The sequence below is a fragment of the Elephas maximus genome, chromosome 19 (genome assembly GCF_024166365.1).
Source record: "Elephas maximus indicus isolate mEleMax1 chromosome 19, mEleMax1 primary haplotype, whole genome shotgun sequence".
Taxonomy (NCBI): Eukaryota; Metazoa; Chordata; class Mammalia; order Proboscidea; family Elephantidae; genus Elephas; species Elephas maximus.
In genome coordinates, this window is record NC_064837.1 from 75,314,304 (window position 1) to 75,335,831 (window position 21,528).

The window sequence follows — 21,528 nt, forward strand, 5'->3', positions numbered from 1 at the left end:
CGAGCCATCTCCTTGATATAAATCTCTCTCTATACATTCGACGGCACTGGGTCGGGTATATGTATTTATACACTTTACTGGTTTTGCTTCTCTAGAGAACTCAGCCTAAGACAACTGAGCAACATTTTGTTCTCTTGTACACGGATTGCCATGAGTTGGAAGCTGATGGTGGCAACTGACAAGAATGGCATTTCCTGGAGAACAACAGTACAAAAAATCAAATCAGGAGAATGATGTTTGAATCACAGAATCAACGGCCATTCCGGAAATCTTGCCATTCTCTCCCAATTCTTTGTTTATATTTGGTCGGTTGTCTTGGATGCTTTTATTTACATTTCAGCTGTATTGTACCTAATATTCTGTATTGAGATATCTACAGCTTACCAGGAAAACATGAGATATATGGGAAACGAAAGTGGCTTACAAAGTACAAATGGGAGAAATGTTCGTTATGTATCCCTATGTCTCTTAACTATTGTGCCTTGCCATTGTAACCATTAAGTGTATATTTTCACTATGAATATTTCTATTAGACTTTCTTCTTTTGTGATTCCAAAGTAGAATACGAAAAAAGGTGAAACATTTACCCACAATTTTTTTTTTTTTTAATTGTGGCTTTCATTTCAGTTTTCAAAGAAAGTTCTCAAGATTTTCACAGAACTGCATAATTGTGGAAAGGGTTCTAATTCTTGATCTTATTCAGAATAAGAATTTTGAAAAATCTGAATCTCTCTGGTAAACAGTGAGATACTCAGATGCTCTGTAACAAAGATGTGCCCCAGATCCCCTCCTGACTCAAAAGTTGTCCAATCCTCCTGCTAGCAGGTGGTTGAGGGTAATGCCCAGCTGCTGGAACAGCTCCCTTATGACACCACAGCTCTTGCCGAATTTTCAGCTGCTGGAAAAGGTGTCCAGGGTGATTCCTATGTGTCATGAAGATGATCTCATCACCTAGACTGTGTTCCAAATGGCCCACTTGCCAGATGAACCAGGAGGGAGCATGAGGAGGAAAGAACATCTGTAGGAGAGCTCTGCGGAAGCTCTATGGCTGTGTGGCCTTCCTCTATCCCTGAAGAAGTAAATATAATTAAATCTTTTCTCAACAAGCTTCAGTGCAAACATTTTCAACTGTCACATTTATTTTATTCATTCACTGGCTAGACACTGAGCATTCAGTGTGCTCCAGGCTATGTATTCTAGGTAAAGAAATTAAAAGCAAACATACTTTTTTTAAAAAACTTCCAATCTATTATAACACAGACCAGTACACAGGTACAAATGGGTTAAGAGCTATAGAGCCACAAAAGTAACCATGGGGAGGAAGTATTAGGGAAATACCTGGGATGAATGTTGACTGTTGAAGGAGAGATTGAAATTGACCAGAGGGGCAGGTATCTGAAAACTCAGAGAATCCAGTGCAACTGGAACACAGGCAGTGAGCTGGGAGTGACGTGTGATGGGCCTTCAAAGATAAGCAGGTCTGAGGATACTTTAAATGTTCTGGTAACAATTTTTCATTTAATCCTGAAATAATGAAGAAGCATTGAAGAATTTTAAGAAGGGGAACTGAGTATACATTGTGGGCATGATTAATCCTGGACAAGGCACAAGCCTAGCATGTTAAGTGTCAGCTAATCTAGAGTTAATTAAGAGGAAAATCCACACCCCCCCCCCCCACTCCAGGGTAGTGGCTTCCCAAACTTGTCTGCATATTGGTATCTCTTGGGGGAATTTCAAAATATACTGATGTCTGTGTACCTCCCCCAGAGATGGTGATTTTATTGGGCGGCTTGGTGACCTGTGCTTTGGAATTTTTGAAGATTCTCAAGTGATTCTACTTTGCAGGCCAGTTTAGGGATCACTGCCCTAGAGAGATATGTACAGTTAGAAGAACAAAGGGCTGGCGAGCTGACTGATATGTAAAAGTAAGAAAGGAGAAGAGGAAGAAGATTCTTCAAAGGACAATGAGAGGGATCTTAAGGTGGAAGGAGGAATTTCTTGGAAAAGGGAGAAGGCGAGGTCAGAATGGCAGTATAGCCAACAAGAGTACAAGGATGGACAAGTGACCATTGGTTCTAGCCTCTAGAAAGATCGGGTGGCCTTGAAAGGGCAGTTCTAAAGCGAGAAGCAGATTGCAATGGGTTCTGGAGTGAATAGAAAATGATAAGGTGGAAATTATTTTCAACAAGCTTGCCTACAAAGGAAAAACTGGGGGACTTAGTTCGTCGAGGGACTCTAGTTATAGAGGAAATGTAGGCCTTCTCTCTTCCAGCATTACTTGAGTACTTCAGAGTTGTTATTTTTGTTGTTAGCCACTGTCAATCAGCCCCAATTCATGGTGACCCCAGGCACAATGGAACAGAATGCTGCCCAGTCCTGCACCTTCCCCAAGATAAATTCTGGATTGGACCGTCGTGATCCATAGGGTTTTTATTGTCTGATTTTTGGAAGTAGATGGGTAGTTATCTAGTGCTGCTAAAACAGAAATACCACAAGTGGATGGCTTTAACAATCAGGAATTTATTCTCTCACAGTCTAGGAGGCTAGAAGTTCTAATTCAGGGTGCCAGCTCCAGAGGAAGGCTTTCTTTCTCTGTCAGCTTTGGGAGAAGGTCCTTGTCATCAATCTTCCCCTGGTCTATGAGCTTCTCAGAACAGGGACCCTGGGTCCAAAAGATATGCTCCGTTCTCTGTGCTTCTTTCTTGGTGGTATGAGGTTCCTCTCTTCTCTACTTGATTCTCTCTTTTATATTTCAAAAAAGATTGACTAAAGATACAACCTAATCTTATAGATTAAGTCCTGCCTCATTAATATAACTGCCTCTAATCCTGCCTCATTAACATTAACATTGGCTTCTAGTAGATTCCGACTCGTAGAGACCCTATAGAGCAGAGTACAACTGCTCCATAGGGTTTCCAAGGAGTGGCTGGTAGATTTGAACTGCTGACTTTTTGGTTCACAGCCAAGATCTCAACCACTGCACCACCAAAACCAAAAAACCAAACCCACTGCCATAGAGTAGATTCCAACTCATAGTGTTGCTATACGACATAGAATGGCCCCATACAGTTTCCAAGGAGCACCTGGTGGATATGAACTGCTGATCTTTTTTGGTTAGCAGCTGTAGCTCTTAACCACTACACCACCAGGGTTTCCACTGCACCACCAGGACTTCACTTAACACCATAGAGGTAGGATTTACAACACATGGGAAAATTACATCAGATCACAAAATGCAGGATAACCACACAATACTGGGAATCATGGCCTAGCCAAGTTGACACATATTTTTGGGGGACACAATTCCATCCAGAATAGACTGCCAGGATTTTCTTCCTAGTCCATCTTAGTCTGGAAGATCTGCTGAAACCTATTCAACATCATAGCAACATACAAGCCTCCAGTGATACATGGGTGGGGCTCTGCATGAGGTACTTTGTCTGGGAATCCTGGATATCTATCATGGAAGGAGAGAATTGTACCAGTGAGCCACCAATACCTCATCTTTCAGGGTTTGCCATAACTTGTTTCTTCTTTACGTTTAACCCTCTACCCAAATGGTCCACATCAACTTCTCTCTACAATTCTGATGAACAAAAGTCCTTTCCTGATAGCACTGAATGCTGACACATCAGAAATTTTCTTCTACTGTTAGTACTTCGTTCTCAAGTTTGCCTTCTTGTAGGGAAACCTAAGTACTATGGCTGGAGAAAGCGATTAGAATTCGGCATGTACAAATGGAAATCAACTTGTGTGTGCTTTCATTGCTAGAAGAGCTTTCTGTTGTTTGGGAAACCAGAGCCTAGGTGGAAGAAGCAGTGTATTTTGTGGGTGGATGACAGAGCACTGAGGTATGCTATGTGTAAACATCGTGCACCTGAGTGAAGTGGCACTGGCCAAGCTTTGTTGGCGATAGGACCAGAATCTGGTTTTTGATATATGTCACATGTCTGCTAAAGTGTACTTGCAAAATGTTTCTTGGGCAGAGCAAATATTACAAAGAACGTAACTTTGTGAGTTTTTCTTTGAACACATGCCTCACAGAAAGTACAGCCAAAGGGGGAAAGTAACCCAAAACCTAAGCCACATTTTCAAGTCTTCCATTCATTACTTTTGAGTATTCCAAATGAATATTACATTTGTCTAGACTTCATCACTGTTAAGCTCATGGTTTCATTTCCTAGAGCCACAGCTACCAGCCAATAGGAACATGATGTTTGTATCACTAAGGGAAATGGAAGCATTCAGGCTCCCCGTGGGGAGATGGAAAAATCATAAACCACAGTGGCTGTTTTGCACTTGAGAAGTCAAAAGCTGTTCTTGTAAATTGTCTTGAGGCAGTTTGGAAAATAACGACTCAAAAATAGAAGTCTTAAAGTCTCCGATCTGCGATAGGGCCATTTGGGTTATAACCTTTATAATTTTCCCCTCTGAAGAAATTAGCAATACTGTGTATTAATTTCATACTCTTGTTTGGGACATTTCTCCCTTATTTGTTCAATACAGATTTATTAAGTGATCATTTTATTCTTGGTCTAGGGATACAAGAATCATAAGGCATCATCCCTTCTCACTGGTACCAGTATAAATATATTACTGAAAATATGAGCATAAATACCAGGAAAAATATATATTAGGAGTTGCCCTAAAGACCAGGATGAAGTTAAAAAGGAGTGGGACAGGAGTGAGGCAGGGACTACTATTTTCCTATGTAAATTTCTGCACTACGAAAAATATGAACTATGAACTTGTATTTTGAAAAGATTAAAAGAAATAAGGGGAAAAATATACCAACCAGTGGGAAATATGCAAGGGTAGTGAGAAACGGCTCAAGGTGCATGAACTGTAAGGAGCTTTGGTGAAAAGTCAGAGTTAGGTGTTGAAGGAGAGCAGATGAGGTGGGGGATTATGTTTCGCTAGGGCTGAAAAGATGCAGTCAGCAGTGGTTCAGTTGTAGAATCCTCACTTTCCATGTGGGAGATCCCAGTTTAATTTCTGACTGATGCACCTCACGTGCAACCACCACCGGCCTCTCAGTGGCGATTTGCATGTTGCTATGTCGACTCGACGGCACAGGGTTTTGTTTTCATGATGTTGAATAGGTTTCAGCAGAGCTTTCTGACTAAGATGCACTAGGAAGAAGGACTGGCAATCTACTTTCAAAAATCAGCCAGTGAAAACCCCATGGATCACAATAGACCAATTTCATTGTGCTTGGGGTCGCCATGATTTGGGGCCAACTCTACAGCAACTAACAACAACGACAACATCAACAACAAAAATAGGTCTGAAGCCACATGGGGATCAAGAAAGAAAAATCAATTTACTCATTCTTTCAACGAAGATTTATTGAGTGCTTAGTATTTTAGTATAGGCTACTATTATAGGTACTAAAGATACAACAAAGTACAGGAGAGGTAAAGAAAGAAAAATTCTGCTCTTATGGATGTGACATTCTAGTGAGGAATACATAGGTAAACTATATAATCTGCCAAATATAAGTGCTGTGTAGAAACACAAACTCATAGAAGAGGATTACAATTTTAGTTCACCATGACTGAGTATGCAAGAGCCATTGTGCTTTTAAACCTGCAGACAGGGGCTTTTACCTGTGTATGAATAATAACTGACATAAGGATAATTTCCAAAATGTGAAGATAATTCGTAGCCCCACTCCATTATTCTGGTACCAGTTACTAACATGGTACTTTCTCTCTCTGACCCAAACTACCCAGAGTTGAGTCTCCACAAGCTGGGATTCTATCCTTCCAACCTCTGCCAAATAGGCAAACTCCAGACTCTCTGCTGGTTTTCATTGTCCCCAGGACGTTTGATAATTCACTAGAATGAGTAAGAGAACCCACAGAAGCTATTACCTATACTTACAGTTACCCATTTATTATAACCAGAAAGAATAATGTGTAGAGACTCATCAGGCAAGGTCTGAAAGAGGCCTCGGCACCACAATTGACCCCAGAAACGTGCCACACTCTCTCCTGTGCATAGATATTCTCACCAACCCATGAGGCCCTAAAGAGAGAGCTCCAAGGCCCCAGCTCCCCTTGTCACTGGGACCTCAATGAATATGCATGGATGATTTGGGCCTTAACACAGAGTTAGGATAGATCCAATCAATAAATGTGCATTAGATCCCCCTCCCTTCCTGAAGTTAGTTTGCCAGATGTGAGGCCTGTGTAGCCCCTACTTGCTTGACAATTTTGATTGCTCAGATATCTTGATTGTTCAGGTTATTTTCAGAAACCAGAGTCAAAAGGCCAAACCACAACCTGGGAACAAGATGTTGTGGGATGAGCATGCTTGGTGTAGTACTTGGCCTGCAGTTGCCATCACAAATTGAAGGCCAAGGACATTTGCAAGATGAACCTCTTATAATCCAGGAGAAAAGAGTGCCCTCTTCATGCACACAGAATCAACATTTCCAATGTAAAATCCAATGAGAGTATCTTCACAGAGGTAGATGAGAAGGAAACTAAAAATGCTCTGAGATGACAGGCGTGTCGTTGAGTCCAAGTAGACCAAGTAGAGATCAGAGCTAGAAGGACCCATAGAGGATATGGTCAACCCTTTACCCCCTTTTTCCTCCTAGCTGTTTTGAAAAGGAACAGATGATGGAGGAGAGAAGGGCAGAGAGAAATTTTTGAGCCCTGAATTTGTGCCAGCCACCATCATGCACTCTACATAGATTTTCTCATTTAATATATCACTCCATTGAGACTGGTATTATTTTCTCCAGTTTAAAAGTGAGGAAGCTAGCACAATGTAGGTAAATAACTAGATGAGAAAACAAAAAGCAGTCAGTGTCTGAAAAACAGAATTCCAACAGAGGTCTATGGCTTTTTGACTTGGGAAAGATGGCAGTGGAACTTACTTGAGCATTTAGCAGGCAGAGATTCCTGGTGGAGAAGAAAGGTGAGAGATTTGAAGGATGAAAGGCCTTGAAACTCCGACATATGCTATGAAATTGGATCCCACATCTTGTAATAAATAACAACAAAAAAAGATTATTTAGTTTTTCTCCATGATGGCTTGTAACATTAGCTCTAGCAGGTTTTATGAGAAGTTACCAGCAAGGTGGTGTTAGTGGGTGATGACTGTAGAAGAGAGGGGAAGCATTCGGAGTAAATAACAATGGATGATTCACAATCACACAGAAGCCCAGAAAGGAAAAGAGAACATCAACTTGGTATTACTATGCATAAGACTCACTTACTCGTTTTATTTGAACCTTACTTCCCAGCATTTTCTTGGGGATAACATCACAGGATTTATAAAATAGCTGAAAAAAAAAGGTGAACAACATATTTAGAAATTGATTCCAGGTTGCTGTTTCTGGAGATTTCCCTAACACCCTGGTCATCATGATCCATAATGAAAACAATGTTGTTCTTATAAAGAATCCTGAGTAATTGCCTTTATGAGCTCATTTGTCTCTCCCAAATCTCTGTGCTTTTAATGGAATTTTCCCTTCTGGTGGCGTGGGCTCCGTTGGATGGGACCAACCTGCTGCACTTTTGTGTTTTAAGTTGTAGTAAAAACAAGAACCATAATTTCAAAGCAATTGGCACTGGTTATTAGCATCTAAACAAAAGACCTGTCAATGTAACCTGCAAATCCTTTGTTGTAAACCAGCAGGAATTTTGAAAAGCAACTCTGGCATCAGCCATTTAGAATGAAACTAGGTCAAGAGAGAGAAAATACAAGGAAATTGCTCTTACCAGAAGTCTGGGGTGATAGGAGCATTTGTCTCAAACCTGCATTTTCTTTCTTCAGCTTTTGGGGTTTTTCAATCAGCTTTTCCAAGACAGTGAAGGAATTTTCTTCCTCCGGTGTGTCTCTCCTGCCTGCCTCTCCACTTCCAAACAATCTGGACAGAGTGTGAGGCAAGGATCCTGTGAGGACCCATGTCTAGGCTCCTCAGTGTCACAGCCCTGAGCGCTGGCCCAATAAGGCCCACCATTGAGCAAGAGGGCTATTACCACACTTCCTCGTATTGTGGGATGCATGCATTTCATCTTTGCTTTCTACTCTTTTACTCTCCAGAAGCCACTGAACAGGAGGAGAGTTGCCTTCAATGGCTACACTCACAATTTCCCCTCTGAATAGAAGATTCAAGCTTCCATTTCCTAAAGTATCTTTCCTCTCAGAAAAAAACTTGTGGGAACCCTTTTCTTTTCCCTACAACAACTTGATCTTACAAAAACAGAAAAATCAGAAGATAGAAAAAAAGCTTTAAAATGAACCATTGTAAAGTCTGGAAAGGTCATTAAAAAGACAGGAAAGAAAGAAAAGCCCAAAACGGATGTCAGAAGAGACTGTGAAATTTGCTTTTGAACATCATATAGCTAAAGCAAATGGAAGAAATGATGAAGTAAAAGAGCTGAAGAGAAAATTTCAAAGACTGGCTCGAGAACACAAAGTAAAGTATTATAATGGAATGTGTGAAGAGTTGCTGTTAGAAAACCAAAAGCGAAGGACATGCTTCGCAGTTCCCCAAGTGAAAGAACTGAAGAAAAAATTCAAGCCTCAAGTTGCAATATTAAAAGACTCTATGAACAAAATATTGAACAACATAGGAAGCATCAAAATAAGGTGGAAGGAATATAGAGAATCACCGTGCCAAAAAGAATTAGTCCACATTCAACCATTTCAGAAGGTAGCATATTATCAAGAACTGATGACACTGAAGGAAGAAGTCAAAGCTGGACTGAAGGCACTGGCGAAAAGCAAGGCTCCAGGAATTCCTGAAATACCAATTGAGATGTTTCAACAAATGAACGCAATGCTGGAAGTGCTCACTCCTCAATGCCAAGATATTTTGAAAAGAGCTACATGGCCGATCGACTGGAAGAGATCCATATTTGTGCACATTCCAAAGAAAGGTAATCCAACAGAATGTAGAAATTATCAAACAATATTATTAATATCACAGGCAAGTAAAATTTTGCAATAGTCCATCACCAGGAAACTGTCAGAAATTCAAGCCAGATTCAGAAGACGACTTGGAATAAGGGTTACCCTAGCTGATGTCAGATGGACCTTGGCTGAAAGCAGAGAATACCAGAAAGATGTTTACCTGTCTTTTATTGACTATGCAAACATACTCGACTGTGTGGATCATAACAAACTATGGATAACATCGAGAAGAATGGGAATTCCAGAACACATAATCATGCTCACATGGAACCTGTACATAGACCGAAAGGCAGGTGTTCAAACAGAACAAGGGGATACTGTGTGGTTTAAAATCAGGAAAGATGTGTGTCAGGGTTTTATCCTTTCACCATACTTATCCAATTTGTGTGCTGAGCAAATAATTCCAAGAAGCTGGACTACTTGAAGAAGAAATGTGATATCAGGCTTTGAGGAAAGATCATTAACAACCTGTGATATGCATATGACACAACCTTGTTTGCTGAAAACAAAGAGTACTTGAAGCACTTACTAGTAAAGTTCAAAGACTACACCCCTCAGTAAGGATTTCACCTTAACATAAAACTAAATTCCTCACAACTGGACCAATAACAACATCATGATAAACGGAGAAAAGATTGAAGCTGTCAAGGACATCATTTGACTTGGATCCACAATCAATGCCCATGGAGGCAGCAGTCAAGAAATCAGACACATTACATGGGGCAAATCTGCTGCAAAAGACCTCTTTAAAAGCATAAATGTCACCTTGAGGACTAAGGTGCTCCTGACCAAAGCCATGGTATTTTCAATCACCTCATGTGCATGGTGAAAGCTGGACAATGAGTAAGGAAGACCAAAGATGAATTGATGTCTTTGAATTATGATGTTGGTGAAGAATATTGAATACACCATGGGCTGCCAGAAGAAGGAACAAATCCGTCTTGGAAGAAGTACAGCCAGAATGGTCCTTAGAAACAAGGATGATGAGACTTCATCTCATGTACTTTGGACATGTTATCAGGAGGCATTAGTCCCTGGAAAAGGACATTAGGGTTGGTAAAGCAGAGGGTCAGCAAAAGAGAAGGAAGACCCTCAAGGAAATGGATTGACACAGTGGCTGCAACAAGGGACTCAAACATAGCAACAATTGAGAAGATGGCAGTGTTTGGTTCAGAACCAACTTGAGAGCATCTAGCAACAAGAACAAAGTCTGGAAAATAAGTCAAGTTATACATATTAGAGGTGTAGACATCACTATCTATTTCACAACAAGAAGGAGCTCTGGTGATACAATGGTTAAGCAATTGGCTGCTAACTGAAAAGTTTGTGGTTCAAACCTACCAACTGCTCCGTGGGAGAAAGATGTGGCAGTTAGCTTTGTAGAGATTAACAGCCTTGGGAACTGTACAGGCAGTTGTACTGTGTCCTATAGGGCTGCTATGAGTAGAAAGCAACTTCAAAGCAATGGTTTTATTATTCTTTTTTGGTTATTACTTAATGAGTCTCCTCAGTATAAAAGATGCTGGAATGGTAAGGAGCATTAATCTCAGCGCAACAAATGGGATCACTAGCTCAGTGATTTTCTCTTGTGAAAATAGAAGGTGCATTTCTGCCTCAGGTCCAGTTCACCTGTCCTGTTGTGGAACCCTGGCTGCACATAATCAGCAATAAAGACAAGGAGTGAGAGGTGCCTGAGTTCCGCTGGACATCTCTGCCATCTTTTTACAGCTGGATGGCCACAACGTTAGGATTTGCAAGATGAATGTTTATTCCCCACTTTCTTCTTTGCATAGGACCCTATTCATGTACTGTGAGTGCAGGTGTCTCCCCCAACACACACCCCTACACACAACTGCATTTACACACCTGCACACATGCACACACACAAAAGTGTTGGAGTAAGAGTCTTCCAATGGCCTTCATGTGAAAATGTGTGTGTGTGAGTGGAGGGGTATTTCCTGGTTGTGCTGATCACCAAGGAATGTCACTGGCGTTTAGAGGACTGGGGTCACATATAGAAAACAAGAAGAGTTTTTTCACCAAAATACTACCAGCACAGCCCCTGATATTTATGACCCGTATGTGATGAGAACAATGAATAGAGACACCCAGATACATCCTAAAGAGTGCAGGCTGTGAAGTCAGGGGCCGTGGACAGAACTATGGTTTTGCCACTAACTAGCTGTGTGGCTCTTGTACCAAGTCTCTTATCTCCCTCCAAGGTCCACTTCATCAGGTGTAATGGGGACTACCATACCCAGTTCACGGAATTGTGCTGAAGGATAAACGAGATGGTGTACAAAAGTAAAGCGTATGATGGTGTTGTTGTTAGGTGCCGTGGAGTCGATTGTGACTCATAGTGATCGTACAGGACAGAGTAGAACTGCCCTATAGGGTTTCCAAGGAGCAGCTGGTGGCTTTAAACTGTGACCTTTTTTGGTTAGCAGCCACGCTCTTAGCTGCTGTGCCACCAGGGCTCCAGAGCATATGGTAGGGATTTGAAAAAGTACATGAATTTTCCCTTTTTCCTGGCCGAATCATTTTTCCACAAGCCTCTGCTCTCATCCACTTCTTTAAGTACTTGAAAAGTACTTAGTATAAGCCTTAATATATTTTAAATGCTTTTAGTCTACAAGGTTCTCTCCCTTCTCCTGGAAAACTCATAATCATTTATTATTGAGAAAAGTAGGAAGATTCTAGGTCAGATGAACACATAGTATAACAAACATAGAAACAATCACTAAGATTCAGGGAGGAAAAGGAGCCACATCATCAGAAAGAAACCCATGTACTTGAGTGCCCAGAGCCCAGTGCCATCCAGTGGCTGAGGCTCACAGGGTGCTCCTGAGACAGGAAGGCCATCCAGTTACTACGTTCTCTGTACACAGTGCTCAACAAAAGCAAAAAAACTATGTGGGGAAATTTTAAGGTACCAACATACAGTCTGTAATGAATTTTCACTGTGTGAAGCACTAAGAACCAGTTAATCTGAACATTGAGCCGTGTTAATTAGCTAATTAACTAATTACTTCATAGAATAGATCAAGCAGCAGTTTATATATTATTTATTTATTATTAAACCTGAAAAGAGCCAGCAAGTTTTTGGGGGGGAGTGTGGGGGCTCGTTCATTGCTTCTTCAGTCCGTAGTTCTGTATGCTGCACCAACATGAAGTCTAAAATGTTGAAAAGCCAAAGTTCAAATCATTACAGCTTTCAATCCAATAAAACTAAAAACACAGGAAAAAAAAAAAGAATTTTAATTCACGAAGAGATGACAAATGAGGGTAAAAGAATCTGAACCTCAGCTTTTCCGCACAGGAAGGCAAAGATGAAATGTTGCAAAAACATAAGACCTGAGTTTACAGCTCAAAAGCACTGGCTAGGCACCAAAGCCCAACTCAGAAAAATATGAAGGAGCATTTTCCCAGATACCAAGAGCACTTCATGAGTATTTCCAGACTATTTTTCAGGAAAATATAAAAGGAAGAAGTTATGTTTCAATTTGCTCATTATAACAAAGTAACATAAGGCCGGATGGATTAAGGAAGTACAGAAGCAAGGGTTTCCTAAACTTAGTGGCTTTGATTCAAGAGTTCTCATCCTACAGTCTCAGTTCTGCAAAGAACGTCAATGTCTGCTTGTCACCCACTGATCTGAGCTGCTGTATTCCTCCCAGGGGGATTATTCCATCTTTTCTGTCAGACCTCCAGCTGAGCCTCATGTCTGAGGCAGACCATTCCTTTTTGAATATCTCTATTAGAAAGTTCCTTCATGTAATCAGCTGAGATAAGCCTCCCAGTGTGACAAATACATGAAATAATGGACTTAATTTTAAGATAGAAGTGGGGTCAGTCTTACAAACCACTCTAGTGGCACTGATGATACATTTTGCCAAGTATTTTAACTGTGTCGACTCTTCAAAAGCAAGTTCACATTCAAAAATAGTCACTCTGATTTCTCTTTCCTTCAGAGTTCAGATTGCAAACATTCAGGCCAACTCACCCAGCAATGCCTCATTTGAGAATTAGTTTCTTTTTCAACTCAGCAGTTGTTTTGAGGATTCTGACTTGGCAGTTCACTCCAGACATCACCACTGAAAATAGAGGGTTGGCACCCTCAGGATCAAGATGTAAAGTGGACTATCACCTTAAGGGCCCAATAAAACACAGAAAACAGTAATAAACAAATTAGCTACAAAACCTACAGCTAACACACACACAAGTACAAATCACACAATGTAGTTATACAAATAAAAAAACCTGTTGCCACTGAGTCAATTCCGACTTAAATAGTGACCCTATAGGACAGAGTAGAAGTGCCCCATAGGATTTCCAAGAAGCGCCTGGTGGATTTGAACTGCTGACCTTTCGGTTAGTAGCCGTAGCTATTAACCATTATGCCACCAGGGTTTCCAGTTATAGGAAAAAAATAGGAATAGCTAGCATTTATTGAATACTTACACTAGACAAGGCATTCGGCTAAATGCTTTCATTTTATTTAATCACAACAATCTCATGAGATAGATACTATAGTACCCATGTTTTACAAATGGGGAAACTGAGACAGAGGTAAGTTTAGAAGCTTACCTAAGGTCACACACTTAGTGACTAGTGGATTGGAACACAAACCCAGAAGAAATGTTTACTACTGTGGTATTCTGCCTGGCAATAGAAAAATCAGGAACTAAGACTCAGGAAACCTAAATTCTAGTCCAGGTTTTGCTCTTCACTATCTGTGTGCTCTGGGAAAAATCACTTGATTTGTGTCTTTGTGCTCTCCTGCCTTTCCTTCATCTTCTACTCTGTTCCTCTCCTCCTCTGCTACCACCTCTGTCTCCTCACTCTCATCTCTTCGTCCTTTCCATTCTCCATCTCCTCTTACTTGCCTTCTTCTCCCTCTTCCTCCTTTTTATTTTTCTTTAAAACAATGCAATCACACTGGATCACCTCTTTAGTTCCACTTTTCATTTACGTGTTCTGTGAATCTGTGTGATGATTAGTTAATACTGCAAGTAATAGGTATGGAGCAGGAGTTCCTGAAAATATTCTGGGAAATTTCCTTTTTCAGGATGAAATCATTTATATAAACTTGATTCCAGGAATTGACAGAATACCAATTGAGATGTTTCAACAGATACAGCACTGAAAGTACTCAATTGTCTATGACAAGAAATTTGGAAGACAGCTACCTGGCCAACTAACTGGAAGAGGTCCATATCTGTGCCTATTCCAAAGAAAGGTGATACAATGACAAGAAATTTGGAAGACAGCTACCTGGCCAACTAACTGGAAGAGGTCCATATCTGTGCCTATTCCAAAGAAAGGTGATACAATAGAATACAGAAATTATTGAACAGTATCATTAATATCACATGCATGTAAGATTTTGCTGAAGATCACCCAAAAGCACTTGCAGCAGTACATCAACAGGGAGCTTCCAGAAATTCAAGCCAGAGTCAGAAGAGAACTTAGAACAAGGGGTATCATAGCTGATGTCAGATGGATCTTGGGTGAAAGCTGAAAATACCAGAAAGATGTTTACCTGTGTTTTATTGGCTATATACAGGCACTCAACTATGTGGATCATAAAAAATTGTGGATAACATTTTGAAGAATTCCAGAACAATTACTTGTGCTCATGAAGGACCTGTACATAGACCAAGAGGCAGTTGTTCGAACAGAACAAGGGGATACTGAGTGGTTTAAAATCAAGAAAGGTGTGCGCCAGGGTAGTATTTTTCACCTTACTTATTCAATCTGCATGCTGAGCAAATAATCTGAGAAGCTGAACTATGTGAAGAACAGGGCATCAGGATTGGAGGAAGGCTCATTAACAATCTGTGATATGCAGCTGACACAACCTTGCTTGCTGAAAATGAAGACAGCTTGAAGCACTTACTGATGAAGATCAAAGACTACAGCCTTCAGTATAGATTACACCTTAACATAAAGAAAACAAGAATCTTCACAACTTGACCTATAAGCAACAGCATGATAAATGGAGAAAGATTGAAGTTGTCAAGGATTTCATTCTACCTGGATCCACAATCAACACCCATGGAAGCAGGAGTCAAATCAAATAACGCATTGCATTGGGCAAATCTGCTGCAAAAGACCTCTCTAAAGTGCTAAAAAGCAAAAATGTCACTTTGAGGACTAAGGCGCACCTGACCCAAGCCATGGTGTTTTCAATCACCTCATATGCATGTGAAAGCTGGACAATGAATAAGAAAGACCAAAGAAGAATTGATGCCTTTGAATTATGGTGTTAATGAGGAATATTGAATATACCATGGACTGCAAAATGAATGGACAAATCTATTTTGGAAGAAGTGCTCCTTAGAAACAAGGATGGCGAGACTACATCTTACATACTTTGGATGTGTTATCAGGAGGGGCCAGTCCCTGGAGAAGGACATAACTCTTGATAAAGCAGAGGGTCAGTGAAAAAGAGGAAGACCCTCAACCAGATGATTGACACAGTGGCTGCAACAATGAGCTCAAGCATAACAAGGCTTGAGAGGATGTCAGAGGACCACGCTGTGTGTTTTGCTGTTGTGTGTAGGTTCACTATGATTTGAAACAGACTCAAGGGCACATAACAGAAAAAGTTTTGCTGTTTTTATGTAAAGTGAAATGTAAAAAAAACAGCAAGAGCTTGTGCCGTCTTTGAGTTTAGCTGACATGCAATTCAATTCCTTTCCAAAGAGGGTGAAAAGAATAAGCAAATTGACGGGAAACGCTATGCTCAAGTTGTTTCAGAAAGTAAGTGTTTTAAATTAATGTTAAGTGTTGCAGTCAACTTTGTTGGTTTTCAGTTCCCGCGATATAGTCCCTCCTCTGTAGCTATTACTGAATATTTTAGTCTCTTTTTGCACAAAGAACAATTGTCCATCAGGCTAAATGAACACGCCTAATTCCATCTTATTGAGAAGTAGGTGAGTCTTTCATTTCCCTCTCGTATCTGATAATCACCATTATCATTTAAAACCTATAGAGATGAGCTTTAAAATAAATGTTCTTCCAGATTTCTCCATGAACTATAATTATATTTCAGAATGAAAAATCAGATTTTCATTCTGAAATATAATTGCTTGTGCAAAGATGTGAATAAATGATCAAAATACAGCTGTTTCTAAAAGCTTGGAAATGTCTTCATACTTTTAGTAGATGGACTCTTTTTTTTGTACCAGCAACCATAATTTTCAGCCACATGTTTTAGTGTCCACAGTCACCTCTCATTGACACAGAATTCAATTAATCTGATTTAATTACAGTAGAAACAGCATGTTCTTTTCATGAAGTTTCTTTGGAACAAATATTGCTGCTGGTAGTACATCGAAAGATCTGTATACATAGTTAATGCTATAAAAATAACTTTCGAATCATATTTAACAGTAAAAGCACTAAAGGAATTGTTTGTAAGTGTTGGGTGAGAAGGGACACTGGTGTTGAGTATGAATGGACACTGGGGGAGGCATCGTGCATATATAACCAATGTAGAGGCCGAAAGACATAATTCACGACTTTTTGAGCACCACCTTCAAGTCGTCATTGAAACATTTGCAAAGTGCTTAATTATGCACAGTGCTGAACAAAGAATGAAGCCAGAAATTACCTAGAGGTGTTAGAAAAAGACAAGTTTAAAAGGTATGATTACAGAGACAACAGGAAGACATTCTTGTCTCTACAAAATTGCACTCCTAAAAACAGTGACACAACTATTGCTTCAGCAATACGATAAAAAAACATTAAGTTATTTAAATATCTGTTGAAGGAATGCTTGGCCAAATGTCAAAAACTCAGTTTCCTTGTTAGCAAATAGGATAATAATTCCAGTGCTAGAAGGTTGTTCTGAAATTCAAATTAGATATTAGATGATTTGGAAATATTTTGTAAATTATAACATGCCACGACAAATGTAGGGTAATAAAAATGTGAAGATAATACACAATACCTTTGTAAGTCATGTGATATTAGGTATAAGGAGATTGACCAAAACTTCAACCTAGTGTTTTTTTTGTTTTTTGTGGATATGTGTTTTTGTCGTTTTGGGGGAATACCCAGGGGTGGAATTATTGGACCACAAGGTAGATATAAGTTTAACTTCACAAGAAATGTCTACCCATCTTGGCAGTCGTTGTACCACTTTATACTCCCGCCAGCAGCGAAAGAGAGGTCCAGTTGCTCTGAATTCTTCCTATCTTTTTATTTTTATTTCGTTCTTGTTGAGAATACACACAGCAAAACATACACCAATTCAACTATGTCTACATGTAAAATTCGGCGACATTGATTACATTCGTTGAGTTGTGTAACCATTCTCATCCTCTGCCTTGGGCTGGGTTCTCTAGAGAAGCAAAACCAGTGAAGCATGTATATAAACATACATAGAGAGAGAGAGATTTATCTCAAAGAAATGGCTCATGCAGTTGTAGAGACTGGCAAGTCTCAAGTCTGTGGGTCAGGCATTAGGCTGGTGGCTTCCCCGACTCACATAGCTGCAGGGGCTGACGAACCCAAGATCTGTAGGTCAGATAGTAGTCTGTAGGATCACGGGCTGCAGAGGCCAATGAATCCAAGATCAGCAGGTAGGACAGCAGGCTGCTGGTTCACAGGCTGCAGAGGCTGACAAATCCCAAGATGAGCAAGTAAAAAAAAATATATATATATATATATCAGTAACGATAGAAATATATCAGGGTAGATATGGAAACTGAGAATGGAGAAATCTGAGAGATCACTAGTAATGCTGAAATCAACCTTAATTGGGGCAGAAGAAAGACATAAAAAAAGAAAGTGTTAGAACTCAGTATAATTTGCGATTTATTCCACCTGACTGTACAATGTCCCAAAAAAAGGCCTCGTCATTCTCCCCCTCTCTTTACTTCCCTTCCTCTGTACGATCCTCTCCTTCAGTTATCTTAACTTCCCACCTTCCACCTAACAGCCCAAGTAAGACTCCTGGAATTATTCTTTACCTTTCCCTCTCCCTAGCCCCCTCATCCAATCAGCTATAACTTCTTCATCACTATCTTACAAATGTGTCTCAAATCCATCCCCTTCCCCCATCATTGTCTATTACTGAGTTCAAGGCTTCTTACCTGGACTGCTTTCAAAGCCTTTCTCCCTACCTCCAATCTTGCCCCTCTCCAATTTATACCATACTTAGGGTCACTATGAGTCGGGATCGACTCGACGGCACTGGGTTCTCTATTAAACACAATCTCACAGTCATTCCAATTCTTAAACTTCTTCAAAAACACCTATTGCATTTTAGGTTCAAACCACTCAGTAAATTTTCAAATGTAACAAGACAGAAGCCCCAGTTTGAGAAACACTCCAAATTGAGGTAGTTACATTGATTGCACAATTAAGTTCATAAGCATAAAAGTAAACATGGGTAATAAAATTAGGTGCATAGATTCAATTGTAAGTGATAGAGCAACTCGACAAAATCCAAGTTCTTCTCTCCACAAGCACACTGCCAGGCAGCATTTTCCATTTCCCTTGCAGTCAGGTGCAGCTCTGTCATTGGATTCTAGCCAGTGGAATATGAGAAGTGAGGTGCACTATTTTCAGGATAGTCCATAAGAACTTCCCAAGTGATTTCTTCTTGGTGACTCTTCATGCCCTTTAGCCAGTTGGAATGGACAGGCATCCAGGGAAGCCTTGGAATAACGTTGCTGCAGATGACAAACCCTCTGACAGCCTGATTTCTAATGCCCACATGGAGAAAACTTGCCCTCCCCACCTTTTCCATTCATTCACCCAATAGTGTTATGTGAGCAAGAAGTGTATTTCTATTGTGTCTCATTACAGATTTTAGGGCTTATACTGCAGCAACCAAAAAACCAAACCAAACCCAGTGCCGTCAAGTCGATTCTGACTCATACCGTCCCTATAGGACAGAGTAGAACTGCCCCAAAGAGTTTGCAAGGAATGCCTGGTGGATTTGAACTGCCAACCCTTTGGTTAGCAGCCATAGAACTTAACCACTACGCCACCAGGGTTTCCATACTGCACATAGCCTACAGTAACTAACACAGATAGTCAGTCAAAGAGTTCCCAAATGTGTTTATATTATTTAGATTATCATAAACATTAAAACACCAAGTTACAAAAATTCTTGCTGAAACTCAAAAAACCAAGTATAATATCTTGTTTTAGATTCATTTCCCCACATCTTCTCTTCCCCCATACACTCTACACTCTTGAAGAACCAAACTCTGCTTTCGTGGGCATTCTATTCCTCCCTCTTATAACGTTCTTTCCTACCTCTCATCAGTGTCAGGAAAGCTCATACTTATCCTCCTAGTCTCCCTAATTCTGCAGACAAGCTCCTGAGTGGTGGTAAAAGTTAACACACTCAGCTGCTAACCAGAAGGTTGTAGGTTGGAGTCCACTCAGAGACACCTCGGAAGAAAGGCCTGGCAATCTAATTCCAAAAAATCAGCCATTGAAAACCCTATGGAGCACCGTTCTACTCTGACATATGTGGGGTCATCATGAGTCAAAATTGATTCAAAGGCAATTGGTTGGATTTGGTTATTCTTTAAAATGATTTCTGCAAACCAACTTCAGTAATTCATCGCCCTCTCCAATTATTCCTAATACACTTGCCTGAGTATCTTTTTAATATTAGTTAGTTAAACAGTAGTCCATGTATTGGGTGTAAGATTAAAAAGGAAAAGATTTAAATGGTGATTATCTCTCCATCATCTACTGGGCTTGTTGGTTGGTTTCCCTCCTGATGTATGTGGCTGAGAGTGGATGAATTATTGTTCTTCTTGTCAACGGCAGAAGCCCCCATATCTTGGGTTCCACTCTAAAGTCAACTACAGCAGCCAAGTCTGTTTCCAGCATATAGCTGTTTTATAATACTCCCTGCATACACTTATTTCTGTAAATCAGAAAAGGACTACCTTCCTTTTGGTTCCTCTTACCAAAAAAGCTATTTCAGCTAGGGATGCACTGAGGTAATCTGTAGACCAAGAGTAGCTATTTCATCAGAATAGTGCCTTACCACGAATGTGCTTCCAAAAGAGGTTTCCAGCAACTATTGGCTCAATGACTTTATAGGATTTAAAAACCAAAAACCGTTGCCACCCTGTTGATTCTGACTCCTAGTGACCCTATCGGACAGAGTAGAACTGCCCCATAGGGTTTCCAAGGAGCACCTGGTGGGTTCAAACTGCTGATCTTTTAGTTAGCAGCTGTAGCTCTTAACCACTGCACCACCAGGGCTCCTTATAGTGCTTAGGTGGATAAATAAATTTAACAATCACGTTGCTTTTGGACAGGGTCTTATTGAACAGTACAAAGTTGTTTAGTGATTCATTGGGTATTTTTGAACCAACAGGTTGTCTTTATCTGAATATCCACATTTTGCTCCAACTTTTTATTATGAAAATTATTCTCTTTTAATCTAAAACAGTCCCTTTCTCTTTTCATGATGATTTATCTTTGTGGAAACTGGGCTCTCTGTCTTATAGAATGTCCCAAATTTTTCTAAAAATTTCAAACATGAAAAGTTGATAGAGTAGAACAATGAACACCTGAGCTAGTAAATGTAGAATTATTATTATTATTATTCAGAAAGAATGAAACACTTAGACAATCACCATTTTGTAATTCCCCCAAAAAAGTAACTGATTCAGACAAGACTCATGAAGGAATGTAAAAACCACTAGTAATGGTTATTGAAGAATAGGATATTAGCAAAATTCCCATCACATCGAACCATAGATTATTTGGTAATTACAAAGGGGATGCATACCTTTACAGGGGAGTTATCTGGTGGTCACTACTTTAGTACGGTGATAAAATTCAGCCTTGTAATAATGAGATTATATTAAATTATATATCTCATGGTGATTCAATACAGAGTACCCAATATCGCTGACTATATATGCTTACAAAAAATTGTTTTACTAAATCTAAGTAAGCCTTTGGAGCTAACTTTAGTTTACAGGAAATAAAGAAGATAGAGGAACAATTGAATTTGATGATTGTTGTTGTTAGGTGTCATCAAGTCAGTTCCAAATCATAGTGACCTCATGAACAACAAAACAAAACACTTCCTGGTCCTGCACCATCCTCGCAATTGTTGCTATTTTTGAGCCCATTGTTGCAGCCACTGTATCAATCCATCTTGTTGACGGTCTTCCTCTTTTTCAATGACCCTCTAGTTTACCAAGCATGATGTCCTTCCCCAGAAACTGGTGCCTTCTGAAAACATGTCCAAAGTAAACAAGATGAAGTCTCACTATCCTCATTTCTAAGTAAAATTCTGGTTGTACTTCTTCCAAGACGGATTTGTTCATTCTTCTGGTGGTTCATGGAATATTAAATATTCTTCTCCAACACCATAACCCAAATGCATAATTTCTTCTTTGTTGCTTATTAAATTGCAGCAGCCTTAACATTTGTGCTGCTAAAACTCATATACAAACTCTTCTTTCTAAGTATATTGTCATTTCAGTGGGGTTGACTAGGTAAACTGTAATACTCTCCCACATTTGGTCATGATTTGTCCATCTTTCGTTCTGAGAAATATAGGGTATCTGTTCCTCAGACTGAAGGATGCTTTCA